Raw genomic sequence first — 13,590 nt, 5'->3', positions numbered from 1 at the left:
AAATTCCATCGGTCAAATCTGAGATCAAATCGGATTTGTTTCCTAATCAATACAGAACATTACTAAAAATAGTAAAAACGGACAAAAATGCAGATATCTCTCAAACCGTAAGGAATTTGGCGAAATGGAGGATGCTAAACAAATCCTTAAGTGTGGGTTTGGTTGGCTCCGTCTCGTCGAGATAGCCAATTTTCATATATAATTCGTCCAATTCCGACATACGGTTTAAAAGTTATGGTCGTTTCTTCGTAGCAAGTTACTTTCTTCGATCGGGCCCGCGTTTGTGTTAGCGTCTGTACCACTTTGACATAAACATGTCTGTCGTGTGTTCTACATCAGAGCTTTAATTGTTAAATAGTTTCTTCAATTTCACTAAAAAATAATATACATTGAAGTTTAAGAGGAGGTATGGTTAATGAATTGGTCTTTACTTTGAGAATTTGAAATCATTAAAAAAAATTAGGTATTGTCGAAAGGAAATTTATGAGAAGGAAAATGCTAGAGGCACACCCTTAAACCACACCCCCACCACACTCCTCTCTCGCTACAGTGCACAGTGTCCCACATGAGAATTTAAAAAAAAAATTCATATGGACCCCAATGCACTGTAGCGAGATAGGAGTGTGGTTGAGGGTGTGGTTTAAAATGTGACTGTAGCACCTCTCTTATGAGAATTGGTACATAAATATTAAGTAAAATAATTAGAATAATATCTTAATATTGGTAACTGTTGTTCCTCCCTAGAATTTTTTTGAACACTTGATTGATTAGAATAGTTAGAATGATAATTATGGATTATTTAAAATAATGGTGTGAATAATAATAATTGATAATAATTTATTACAAGTATAGTATTTTTTCTATTTTTATGTAAATAGATATATACTTATAGTTCGCTTTGTTGAAGTTAATCCTAATTTTAAAAGGATTTGAATTTGTTATCTCTAGGAATTATAGTCATACTAGAATTCTATTATAAAACACTTTGCAAAGCCTTTAAATAGGCATTCATGCATCCTTCTACCTAAGACGGAAAAAAAGAGGGGAAGAAGACAAGGGCTAAATACCGTAGCTACAATAACCAAGAGCGAAAACCAACTTTTTATTTGTTTCTCCCACTAAATATCTCATCGTATATATTACACTTTTATTTACTTTGCCGTTGATTGCTCCAACATGATCCCCAAAAAAAAATTTTTGGATCCGCCACTCACGACTTAGAGGTTGCGATATACTCTTTTGATGCAGGTCATCCTGGAAACATTACTGATGAGAATAGAGTACTTCGATGCTCCTGATGTTTGAAATGAAATGACCCCATGAAATTGCACGTATAAATGTCACTGTGCACTATCCTCTCATGAGTCTCATCTACGGTGTGGAAACTGTAGAAAGCACTAGTTATCTTCCAGCGCATGGGAGCAAACAATTGCTTTCAAACAAGCAATTAAACAAATCTAGTGAGGAGAACGCGTTTGCTCCATGTATTGTTTGCGCATCAAAATTTCTAATTAGATCCCTTAATTCTTCGTAAGTTGTTTTAAATTATTAATTCTACTCTTTGTTTGAAGGATGTAATAGAAATTTAATGATTTGAGGGACTAATTTCAAAATAGATTAAGAACTCTAAGACCAAATAGCAATTTAAATGATATGAAGGATTAATTAGAAAATATAAAATATATAAGGGAATAATATAGAAAAAAATTGCGGTTATTTGGTGGCTTTTTCACTTAGTACCCCAACATTTATCTACTTTTTCACTTTGAAGCCTAATAAGAGTAACTTTTAAGGACAAGAAATAATACTTTGTTGGATAAAAGGAAAAACCAATTTAATAGTAAATCTCCATTAATTATTTGCTGATGGGTATAACCAACATGCGTCCTCATTCAAAGTTTTGATATTCATTATTTATCAATTGATCGAAACATATAAACTTCAAATTAAAAAATTTATAATATTCTTCCACCTAAAATTTGTCTAAACCATTTATAAATTTTCAATACAAAATTTTGAAGATTTCTAGATTGTTTATCCATACAAATTCAATTATTCACATAAAGTATAGGGTTATTTAGGTACTAACCCCTCAAATCTTCAAGACATTGAAATCTTTGAAGTTGCTACTAAGTCCCTCAATCGAAGGGTCTTGCAATTTGGTACCTCAAATTAAAGGGTGTAAACTTTCGGGTATCAAAGTTGTTTGAGAAAAAACTCTGAGATATCAAAATAAAAAAAAGTGTAAGATTGAAATATTAAAATATCAAACAGAAACTTTGTGTATCCCACAGTGCAAATAACCCGACATTTAAAAGTGGAACCTTGCAAACCTTACTTTATTTTGTTATTTATCTAAATTTTAATTTATAGTTTATGGATTTTTGTTTATAAACCCAACGTTTCGCTCCTGTTTACTTCCAAACACACAGTTTTATATGTTCTCATACCCAAAGTTTTATATGTTCTCATACCCAAAATACAAAGTTTATTTATCTTTGAACCCTAAATATTTAATACAATGTATGAAGCTACAAATTACAAAATAGTACATACATCCTATAGCATGTAAATATATACTCTATTCTATATAGCTATACATCCTCTAGTATGGAGCCATACACCTTTACTATGTAAGCGTACACTTGGTTGTATGTAAGGGTATATGAGAGCCTTCACAACTATATATGTTGGTTTTCAAGTAAATGGGTGCAAGACCTTGGGCTTCTAAGCAAAGGCTACTTTTTTGCTTTCTCATCCCTAAAAGAAGAAGAAAGTGGTACTAAGTGTAATTTCCAAATTAAGAGGGTGTAAAAATTGTCCTAGTGCTTTTTAATAACATCTTGTGCTGTTTAAGTGTCTTCCGGGCCCCACCTTGGGCTTCTAAGCATAGGCTACTTTTTATACAACTTATAGATTATAGAAACAGCACATGCTAAGGGGCTGTTTGTTTCTTTTTTTTTAGAGGGAAATATGGGGAAAGCCTGCCAAAAGTGCAGTTTTTGGCAGACTTTTTCACCCAAATCGTTTTTTTAGAGGCGATTTGGGTGGAAAGCCTGCCAAAAGCTGCACTTTTGGCAAGCTTTCCCCACCTTTCTCTCTCAAAAAAAAAAAAAAAAGCCCCTAAATAGGCTACTTTTTATACAACTTATAGATTATAGAAACAGCACATGCTAAGGGGCTGTTTGTTTCTTTTTTTTTAGAGGGAAATATGGGGAAAGCCTGCCAAAAGTGCAGTTTTTGGCAGACTTTTTCACCCAAATCGTTTTTTTAGAGGCGATTTGGGTGGAAAGCCTGCCAAAAGCTGCACTTTTGGCAAGCTTTCCCCACCTTTCTCTCTCAAAAAAAAAAAAAAACAGCCCCTAACAAATGCTTGAGATCCACAATCTTCTTTAAAGTACACAACATAGCTCAAATGCAATCTTCACAAAACCACGAAGCTAATCTTCTTGAAATATTGCTTCAGTTTATTTTTTAGTGGAAAATGCAATAAACCATACGCTGCATCAATACGCTCAAAGCCTCTCATATTTTCCCTTCTGACAAATTCTTATAAACTCTTTCGATATCCGCCTGCAATAATATGTAAGGCTTTCCATTTGAGCATCACTTGGTATTGTTAGCAAGCATGAAAAATGTGGCTGTTCGCTTGAATTAAGGACATTCACCTGATAATATTTCAACATTTGGGGCCTTTTCTTCTTCATTGTAGGAGTAACTAGATCTCTTTCTACGTCAAAGGGTTGAGCATCCACAACAATCCCTCTAATGCGTTCAAACCCTCTCAGCTGAAAACAAGGTGATGGATCAAACATAGCGAGTTATCGCCATGAGAAACTAGTCATAGATTCATAAGGTTGATCCAGAGATAAGATGTGGGTCTACTACCAAATTAAGAGATAGTTACGAAAAAAATCAGTAAATATCCATTAACTTTCTACATGCCTCAAACATTTTAAGGATCAATACCTTATTTTTGTCAGCATTTGCCCTCAACTCTTGGAGAATATAATGTTTCAGTTCCTCGAGTGCGCAAAGTTTCATGAATGAACCCTTGTGACCATTCATCGCCCCCCCATTTCTTAGTATTATCTTAATTTTGGTGACACAACTGCGGCCAACGTAGATTTCAAGCTATCCCCATATACCCAAATCTGCGGACATGTCACAAGTTATTGCCAAACAAGATTTTTTTTTTTTTTTTTGGCATATAATTTGGACAACAAGAGGCTTACATCTTCGATTATCGGAGGGAAACAGTACAATTTGCTCGAGATATTCAGCTGCAACATATTCCCCTTGAGAAAGCTTAAACATGTTCTTCTTTCTGTCGATAATCCTTAACACCCCTTCAGGGCTCATCTCTCCGATGTCACCTGAAACAGTAACAATAAGTATTTTGTTGCTACTTTTCTGAAATATGTAATGTTTTTTTTTACGCGTGTGAAACCTGAAGAGAATACAGAAAAAACGGCAGAAAACATATTTGGACTTCCAGCGGTCGACCGCGAGTGGCGCGACGGTCGACCGCAAACGTGCACGCAAGCTGGAAAAGTCTCTGGACTTTTCGCGGTCGACCGCGATTGGCGCGGCGGTCGAGCGGTCGACTAGCCAAACCCTGTAATGTTTTTCAGTCTCTGTCGTTCTGTTCGATATGTTTCGAATGGTCTGTTTTGCAAAATCGACATCTTTTTGGCCTGTTGGCCAAAAAGATGTCTATTTTGCTAAATATTTAGCAAAACAGTCTGTTTTGCTAAATAATTAGCAAAATAGGTCTATTTTGCAAATTTTTCCAACAAAAAATATATAAGAGTTTGAATCAAAAAGGCTGCAGGCTTTACTAATACTCTTAAACAAATTTCAAATCTAGAAGCCATTTCTCCATGAAGAAACATTGAGACCCGATCCAAAAAGACTTGATTTGACAAAGATTTATCAAATAAGTAAAAAAATGAAACTTTTTGTACATTTCTTGGAACGGTGAGGGTCACGTCGACATCGAACAAAGCAATTAGCCCTAGAGTTCTCCCAACCATTTCCCTCACTGATCTCTGCTATCAATTGCAGAAAAATGGGCATCAATTTGTCGATAATCGACCAAAAGGTTGAATTCATATGAATCTAAAACCAATCAGCAGACACGTCAATTCAAACATCTGGCGATCAATCATCCAAGGTCTATATTCCCAACCTCATCTGTTACACAACAACAATTTCTCACACATTTGCCTTATCCCCAAGAAAAAGGGTGCCCTCTCACCCAAGGACTTTCGGCCTATCAGTCTCATTAATAGCTCTTGTAAGATTTTCTCAAAGATCCTGGCAAATAGACTTAGAAAAGTTCTTCACCTCCTTATTGACAATTCCCAATCAGCTTTTCAATCTGGAAAATCATCTTTAGACTCCTTTCTTCTAGGCCATGAGATGATAAACTTCTGCTCCTCGGGGAAAAAGGAGATATGTGCATTTAAGGTTGATTTCTACAAGGCTTTCGATTGTGTCAATTGGTCCTTCCTTCAGTCTCTTCTAAAAGCTAGAGGTTTTGGTCCCAAGTGGTGCCTCTAGATCCACATCATCCTATCCTCCTCTAAATCAGCTGTTTTAGTAAATGGCTCCCCTACCAAATTCTTCCGATGCTTTAGGGGCCTCAAACAAGGCGATCCTCTATCCCCACTGCTATTCTTGTTGGTGGCAGATGTTCTCAGCAAATTGCTAAATTGTAGTGCTCTATCGGGGGATTTATCTGATCTAAATCTGAAAGGGCAGCTCAATAATATCAGGTCTATCCAGTTTGCGGATGATACCATTATATTCTCTAGGGCTACCCCCTCTGACATGGTTACTCTTAAAACTATTCTCACTATCTTCGCAAACATTTCTAGCCTGTGTGTTAACCCCCTCAAATCACACCTATTTTACCTTGGTAAAACTCCTCTCAAAGGCAAAATGCTAGCTGAGATCCTCAAATGCTCTGTTGGCACTCTCCCGTTCTCATACCTGGGTCTCCCTCTCAAAAGAGGATCTCTTTCCAAAAGAGAGTGGCAACCTCTTTTAGAATCCTTCAACAAGAAGCTTTCGCTATGGAAAAACAAATCTCTTTCTATTGGTGGAAGGTTAACTCTCCTAAATTCAGTCATATCTTCTCTTCCTCTTTACTACATGTCATTTTTTAAGCTGCCGTAGTGGCTTATAAAGGCCATAGACAGAATCAGAAGAAACTTTCTATGGAATGGTAATCACTCTCACTCGAGTATTAAATGCTTAATTAGTTGGAGGAAAGTATGCAAGTCAAAAGCTGAAGGAGGTCTGGGGGTCCTTGACATCGAAACTTTCAACAGAGCCCTCCTATCTAAATGGTTGTGGAGACTCTTTGAAAGAAAGTCCCTCATTAGTAAAATGGTTTTCTCTGTCTACTCCAAAGATGGTTCAAATCCCTTTGCTCATCCCCCAAAGTGCTCGGCTTCAAGGTTCATTCAAGACTTATCCTCCATCAACTCCACTTTTTTCAGCTTGGTTAAATGGAAAACTGGGGATGGCAAAACTGGTAGCTTTTGGCACGACAAATGGTCTGGGACAAACTCCCTCAGCAGCCTATTTCCAAAAGCTTATCAGTTAGCCCTATCTCAGTACTGTTGTATCAGGTCTCAGGGCAGAATGATCAACCATTCATGGAACTGGCATCCCCTTATCAGAAGAGGTATATCGCCTTCAGAAAGGTCTGATCAAAACCTTCTCCTTACTCATTTAACTTCTTCAAATATCAATATCTCTTCTGCTCCAGACGAGCTTTTGTGGACCCTTCTTCCATCGGGGATTTACTCAGTTAAATCATACTATTCCCTTGTCAACTCAGGGGGTATTAAATCCAAGTTCTATAGCATGATTTGGAGATCTTCCATCCCTAATAAGGTTAAAGTTCTATTCTGGATCATCACAAATAAGAAGTTAAATACGAAGGCAAATTTGATTATTAAGGGCTGGACAGGTGATCCAAGATGCTCCTTCTGTCTATCTGGTGTTGAAACTCACGATCATCTGTTTATCAAATGCCCATTTGCACGAGCTATCTGGTCATACATCTTCCCCTCTATTCCCACAAACAGTTGGCCTCAGACGGTTGAGGAGTGATATTTTTTCATAAATCCACCCTTCTTAGCAAGGATGCTAAAATTATTTGGAAGATTCTGTTGCCTTGTACTTGTTGGTGGATTTGGTTTAGTAGAAATGTACTCATTTTTAAGGATGATCAACCTGATCCTCTACTAACTGCTTCTAATATAGGGAGATATACTATATTTTGGGCAGGTGCTGCGGATGAGAGGTTGGAAAGAAGACTTCGCAGGGCTGCTTTAAGCATTGGACTTCAGGAGCTTGCAAACAAGAGTGCTGACGCCACTGGGGACAACTTCCCCCATGCCCTCTAAACTTTCTCTATTCACTATTTTGCTGGTGAAGATCCATTACCCTTTGATGGTTATCTGTTGATGTTTTGTCCCCTAATCTAAGCTGTTATGTTTCTAAGTATGTGTTTAGCGAACTCTAGTATGTAAGTATGTAATCTGTGCCGTCTAGATGAAGTTCCGCTGTGGGTCCAGTTTGCTAGGTGACGACATAGGTCCGCTCCTTACCTGCTTCACCCTAAGTGGCTCTTCAACTAGTTGTGATGTTTTTGTTTATTAATAAAATCCTTATATGAGCAGGGCTTCTAACCCTGCTTTTTCAGCTCAAAAAAATAGAAATTTGAAGGTAAGAGTTAGGAATTTTACCTTCTCCGGTGAGATTTTTTGAAGAGAGGGAGCAGATATAGAGATGTTACCTTAAATAATACTAATTAGGGTTTAGGGTTTCATAAAGAGTAGATGATACTAATTTACAGAGGAGAAGGGGTGACCTGAGGAAGAGGCAGTGGAGGCGGTGGAGGAGAAGGCGGAGAAGCGACAGGCCCGACGAAGACTAGCAACACGAGGGCGCCGATGGAAATGATGGAGGCGGAAGAGGATGAGGCGGAGGAGCACCGACGAAGATGAGAGAGGAGGAGGGGGTACGATGGTCCGCGGCGAAGATGAGGGAGCCCCCGGCAACCGAAGATGAGGTGCGTTGCCGGCGNACGGGGTCGGATGAGGGATTTTCGACACGGTCTGACGAGGGGGTTAGGGATTTGAGAGTGCGGTGATGAAAATTTTGGGGAAGATTTTTTGGCGCTGGGATGAAAATTTTGGGGGGAACGAAGAAAAAAAGATTTTATTTATTTATTTATTTATTTTTAAAAACTAATAAAAACTCCCAAACGGTTTTAACCGTTTAAGGTGAGATATCCAAACTGTTAAAACCGTATGGTTTAGCCGTTTGAGATTTTTTAACAGCCCAAACGATTTTAACCGTTTTGACTTATTTTTCCAAACGGTTAAATCCGTTTGGGCTATTTTAATTTGTCCAAACGGTTGTAATAACTGTTTGGACAAAGCTGTTTTGTACTAACATGTCTAGGAAAAATATTTTTCCTCTCTGACACAAACTTCACCCCGCGACGGCGTCGCCAGTGGATCGTACCCCATTTCAGGCACTTCTTCGAGTCTAATATCACAGTATGTGAAAGGAACGCCGACTGCCCCAGTCAAGGACGTCTCATCCGGGAATCCAACCGAAACCAATCCAGATGACTCGGTAAATCCTGAGCAAATATAAATACTGTCGCTAGTGTCTCGCATCCCTTCGGTTAAGTGCGAATTTTATTTAGTGGAGTGTCATGAGGTGATATCTCGTCCTACATCGGAAAAATTAATTAAATGTATACATATTTAATATGTCTGGACTCGCGTCTCAAATTTGGCCAGTTCTTTTAGATTAAAACGCTACAAAACAATTTTCTGCGGCATTTTCTGTTTGTATTTTATTTTGTTCATTATAGCATGCGTCATTTTTGATGTCATGCCGTGCTCATGATTGTCACCTGCTTAGAATCTCAAATAGCTATATTTATGCGGCATTTTCTAAATTTGTAAGAAAAATCATTAAAACTAATCTAGTGCTCTAAGCAAATTGCTATATATTACTTTAGCCTTGAATGAAATAAAAAGCACAAGTAGTAACTCTCATGAAATCTTCAGTGTCTTTACTCATTGGGGCGCTGCCAGATATTATCAAGCGAATACGGCCTCCTAGCCTAGCATTGACCTGAATGAACAATTAGCAAATAAACCGATCAAGTTTTTTGAGAAAAAGAATGATGGTAATTTTTTGAACGCATATTTCTGTATGAGACAGAAAATGAATTAGCTTTTACCTTACGAAACGCCAACGAGTCCGCCAACGGTGAAGCTGTCTTATGCTTCCATGCCAATTGCATCCGGAATAATTTGCTGCATTGTAGAATGTTGTTGAAAACCGTGTCGAGGAACCAAACTAAACGCCGATAAAAGAGGGTCAAAACCAACCAAAATCAATGCACAAACAAAACACCAATTTTAACGTGATTCGGCAATTGCCTACGTCAACGGGCCAAGAAGGGGATGTGGTTTTCACTAATAGAGAAGAAGAGTACAACTTGATATTACAAATCACTCGAATGAACAAACTAATCTCACCAACAAAGCTCTTAATCTCTCCAAATAAACCCTAATCCAATAGCTCAGAAAATATCTCTTTTCTGTGCTTCAAATATCCCAAACTCTTGCCTTAAGAAACCCTAGAACGTGTATTGGTATTTATACAAACACCAAAACCAAATAAGAACAGGAAATCAAAACAGGGCTTTGACCCGATTGGCGGTCCTTAATACCACTAGGAAAGAACCCTAGAGGGGAGGTGAATAGTGTTTATGCTAATCTAATTCGATTTAAATGCCAATAAAAACTTACTAATGGATCCGTGCACGATCGCGGTCGACCGGCCTTGCACCGCGGTCGACCGCGCAGCTCCCAAACAGAACCCTGAGCTCTTCCAACACCTATTCTTCACCAAACTTCTTGCGGTTTCTTCAATTCTTCACCTCGGCGAAGTTTCTACCAAAACTAAGTCGACACCAACCAAACCAAATACCTCACTTGCTGCTTCACAATCCTCAACAAGTCGAGACCCAAACGGGAGTACGACCACTCACTCAAACGTCGGTATCTACTCACCAAATCGGCTGCATCATAAAGACTGCCTATGTATCCTCTTGCCCAAGGAATCAAGCATTCATATAGTTCACCCAAACGGCCTTTAAAGACCCTCAATCAAATAGAAAAGTCTGTAACTCTTCCCAAATATCACCAATGGATCTGTAACTGATAGCGGCCCCAAACTGATACAAATCAAACACCTCCATCTGAGGTGAACCAATGGTCGTATCCAAATCATGTCCACCAGCTGCAACCAAATCCAAAACCAATCTATCATCTGTATTCAAAATCAAATGATCCCTAACCTGTGCCACCTCAGCTGGAATCCCAAATGACGCGGTATGATCTGAAGTATGTGGAATAAGTTCCACCCAACGTGAAGTAGCATCATCCTTCACCTGCTATGATATCCAAATGACCCGATAAACACTCTCCACCTGCTAAGAGTCAAAAGTGACATTCCTGTTCAGAACAAAATTAGAAGCTCTCAAACGATAATCAAATGAGCCTCCGAATCCCAAACACGCAATCAGATCAAATCTCACATCCTCGATGTGACCAAATACTGGGTAACCAAATATCTGATGCCAACCAAAATCTGAAGCAGCTCCACAAGATCCAATAACTCCTAATGCAGCAGTCGGTGACCTATGACTAAGATGATCCAAATATGTCGAAACTCTAGAACCAGAACCAATGCTCGACAACCAACGATGATCCTCCTCCAGAAAGGAACGACCCATCGAAACTGTCATCTCATCTCATCGCCCCAAAGTCTTCATATCAATAAAGTGTTTCAAGTTGCCATGAGCTCGGCACAAACGCAAGAAAGGACCCCTACTAAAGCTAGAATAACGAGTTACCTTTCTGCCAATACACTTCTTCCAATTGTTGTTGACTTTTAAGACTTTACACCAACGGGAACTGGTCGCGACCCAATAATGCCTAAAACAATCACCAACTGCGGAAACTACAAAACGATTACCTCCTAATGATGCCTCCTTGGAAGGCCCCCAAATGCCTGACTGAACACCTCCTAAAAGACCCCTCGCTCGATGGATAGAAGTGCCTAACTCCACCACGGTCTTGCTCATCCCAATGTACTAAAAGGACTTCCATCTGTAGGTCAAAGCACTCCTCAACAACCTATGCACAGCATCACCAATCATATATCTCAGCACCAAACAATGCCACATTCTAGCCAAGAAGTTGTCAGCGCTCTTTTAATCACCATGCTCCCAAGCAAATAGTATAAGTTACTCCTTCTGACGCCCTTCATCACAATCATGGACCCAAATATAACCTTCAAACGTGCATCCACCAAGGTCACCCTATAACCTGCTGCCTCTAAAGCTCTAAGTGAAATGACGTTCTTCTTCAACTGAGGAATGAACCTCACTCTAACCAACTCCCGAATCACTCTGTCACTCATCCTAATCCGAACAGTGCCAATACCACCAATAGTGCATTCATGATCATTACCCATGAGCACAAAATCCTCTCTTCCAACTCCTAAAAACTGGAAAACAGATCCCTACTAGGGCAAATATGGTATGTAGCACATGAGTCTAACATTCACTCTGTAGAGTAGGCAACACAAACTGACAGCAGTGCAGATAATGAGTAGCCCGAAGAATCTGAATCGTTGCCACTAGTCTTGACAACATTCACCTCTGAAGCCTGAATAGATTTTCCCTTATTCTTCCCGGCTTGATCATTCAACTTTGGGCATTCAGCTTTCTAATGTCCACCTTCTTTACAAAAACCACACTGATTCCTACGAATCCCAAGATGTGTCCCTCTAGACTGTGACCTTTTACCTCAGTTTGGACCATTTGCTCTTACAACCAATGCCCCCGCTATCGGCTCAATAGAAGTCACCTTGTCCTTCTTCCTAAGTTGGTAATTCACTAATGCAGCGGTGACCTCACTATATGAAAGAGATGCCTTCCCATTAATAAGAGTAAGGACAAACGTCTTATATTCCTCGTCGGGCAAGGAACTCAACAATAGCAACGCCTTGTTCTCATCTTCAACAATGACATCTACATTCATCAAATATGCAAGAATCTTCGTGTAGTGGTTCATGTGATCACTAATGGATGTCCCCTTCTTCAATTAGAAGCGATAAAGACTCCTCTTCAAATGCAAGCGATTTTCGACAGTACTTGCTCTCTAGGACTTCCCAAATCTTCTTAGCTGAAGTCTCATTCATCACATCATATTTTAGATCTTGAGTGAGACAAGACCTAATCACACCACACGCTATCTGATTCATCTTTTTTAAAACCTTCTCATCAATGTTGTTCGGTTTCCCGTCCAACTCTAACGTATCTTCTAAATTCTGCGCATTGAGCGCATCCAAGACTTTGCATCGCCAAAGTCCAAAATTATTAGTGTCCTTGAACTTCTCCACGTCAATCTTCATCAAGTGGATACTCAAACTTTGGACAGTCTTCACACCTGAAGAACCACCCCCAACTCCCTCTTTCTCAGCCATCCTCAACACACCAACAACCAGTGCGGAAACAAACGAAGAATAGATCCAAAACTGAAAAAAGAAAGAAGTTTTACCAAAAAGATCTAACATTTCTCACTAACTGAAATCCTAGACGAGCTTCTCAAATCGATCTACTCCTCCAAATAGCCCAAGTGTAGCCCGAGCTCTGATACCAATTGTTGTTGAAAACCGCGTCGAAGAACCAAACCAAACATCGATCAAAGAGGGTCAAAACCAACCAAAATCAATGCATAAACAAAACACCAATTTTAACGTGGTTCGGCAATTGCTTACGTCCACGGGCCAAGAAGGGGATGAGGTTTTTACTATTAGCAAAGAAGAGTGCAACTTGAGATTACAAATCACTCGAAGGAATAAACTAATCTCACCAACAAAGCTCTTAATCTCTCCAAATAAGCCCTAATCAAATAGCTCAGAAAATACCTCTTTTCTGTGCTCCAAATATCCCAAACTCTTTCCTTAAGAAACCCTAGAACGTGTATTGGTATTTATACAAACACCAAAACCAAATAAGAACAGAAAATCAAAACTGGGCTTTGACCCGATTGGCGGTCGACCGCCCCCAATCTCGCGGTCGACCGCGATCCAACGACAGTGACCATAAATCGCCTACAGGGTCTGGCGGTCGACCACGCCAAGTCTAGGCACAAATCCTGGATCCTTGCACAATCGCGGTCGACCGGCCTTGCACCGCGGTCGATTGCGCAGCTCCCAAACAGAACCATGAGCTCTTCCAACACCTGTTCTTCACCAAACTTCTCACGGTTTGTTCATAGAAAACATTGATATATAAGTTATCACAACTTAACTATTTTTCAAAGAAATAGAAAGGTTTGCTAAATAATAACCAATTAAAACTAGATCAACTTACTACTTGTTCAAAATGTTAAAAATCATCCTTCCATGTGGTAACAACTCTGACACTGCTTTCAGTATCATACCTAACAACCAAAAATTCATGAAATA

General features: G+C 39.2%; 1 pseudogene; it reads right to left on the bottom strand.

Annotated features, from left to right (window-relative positions):
- LOC109821024 overlaps positions 3,526 to 13,590 on the bottom strand; it is a 14,122-nt pseudogene continuing 4,057 nt past the window's right edge.

Source organism: Asparagus officinalis, chromosome 8 (genome assembly GCF_001876935.1).
Source record: "Asparagus officinalis chromosome 8, Aspof.V1, whole genome shotgun sequence".
NCBI lineage: Eukaryota > Viridiplantae > Streptophyta > Magnoliopsida > Asparagales > Asparagaceae > Asparagus > Asparagus officinalis.
The sequence above is the reverse complement of the archived record's forward strand: the minus strand, read 5'-3'. Positions and strand labels throughout refer to the sequence as shown.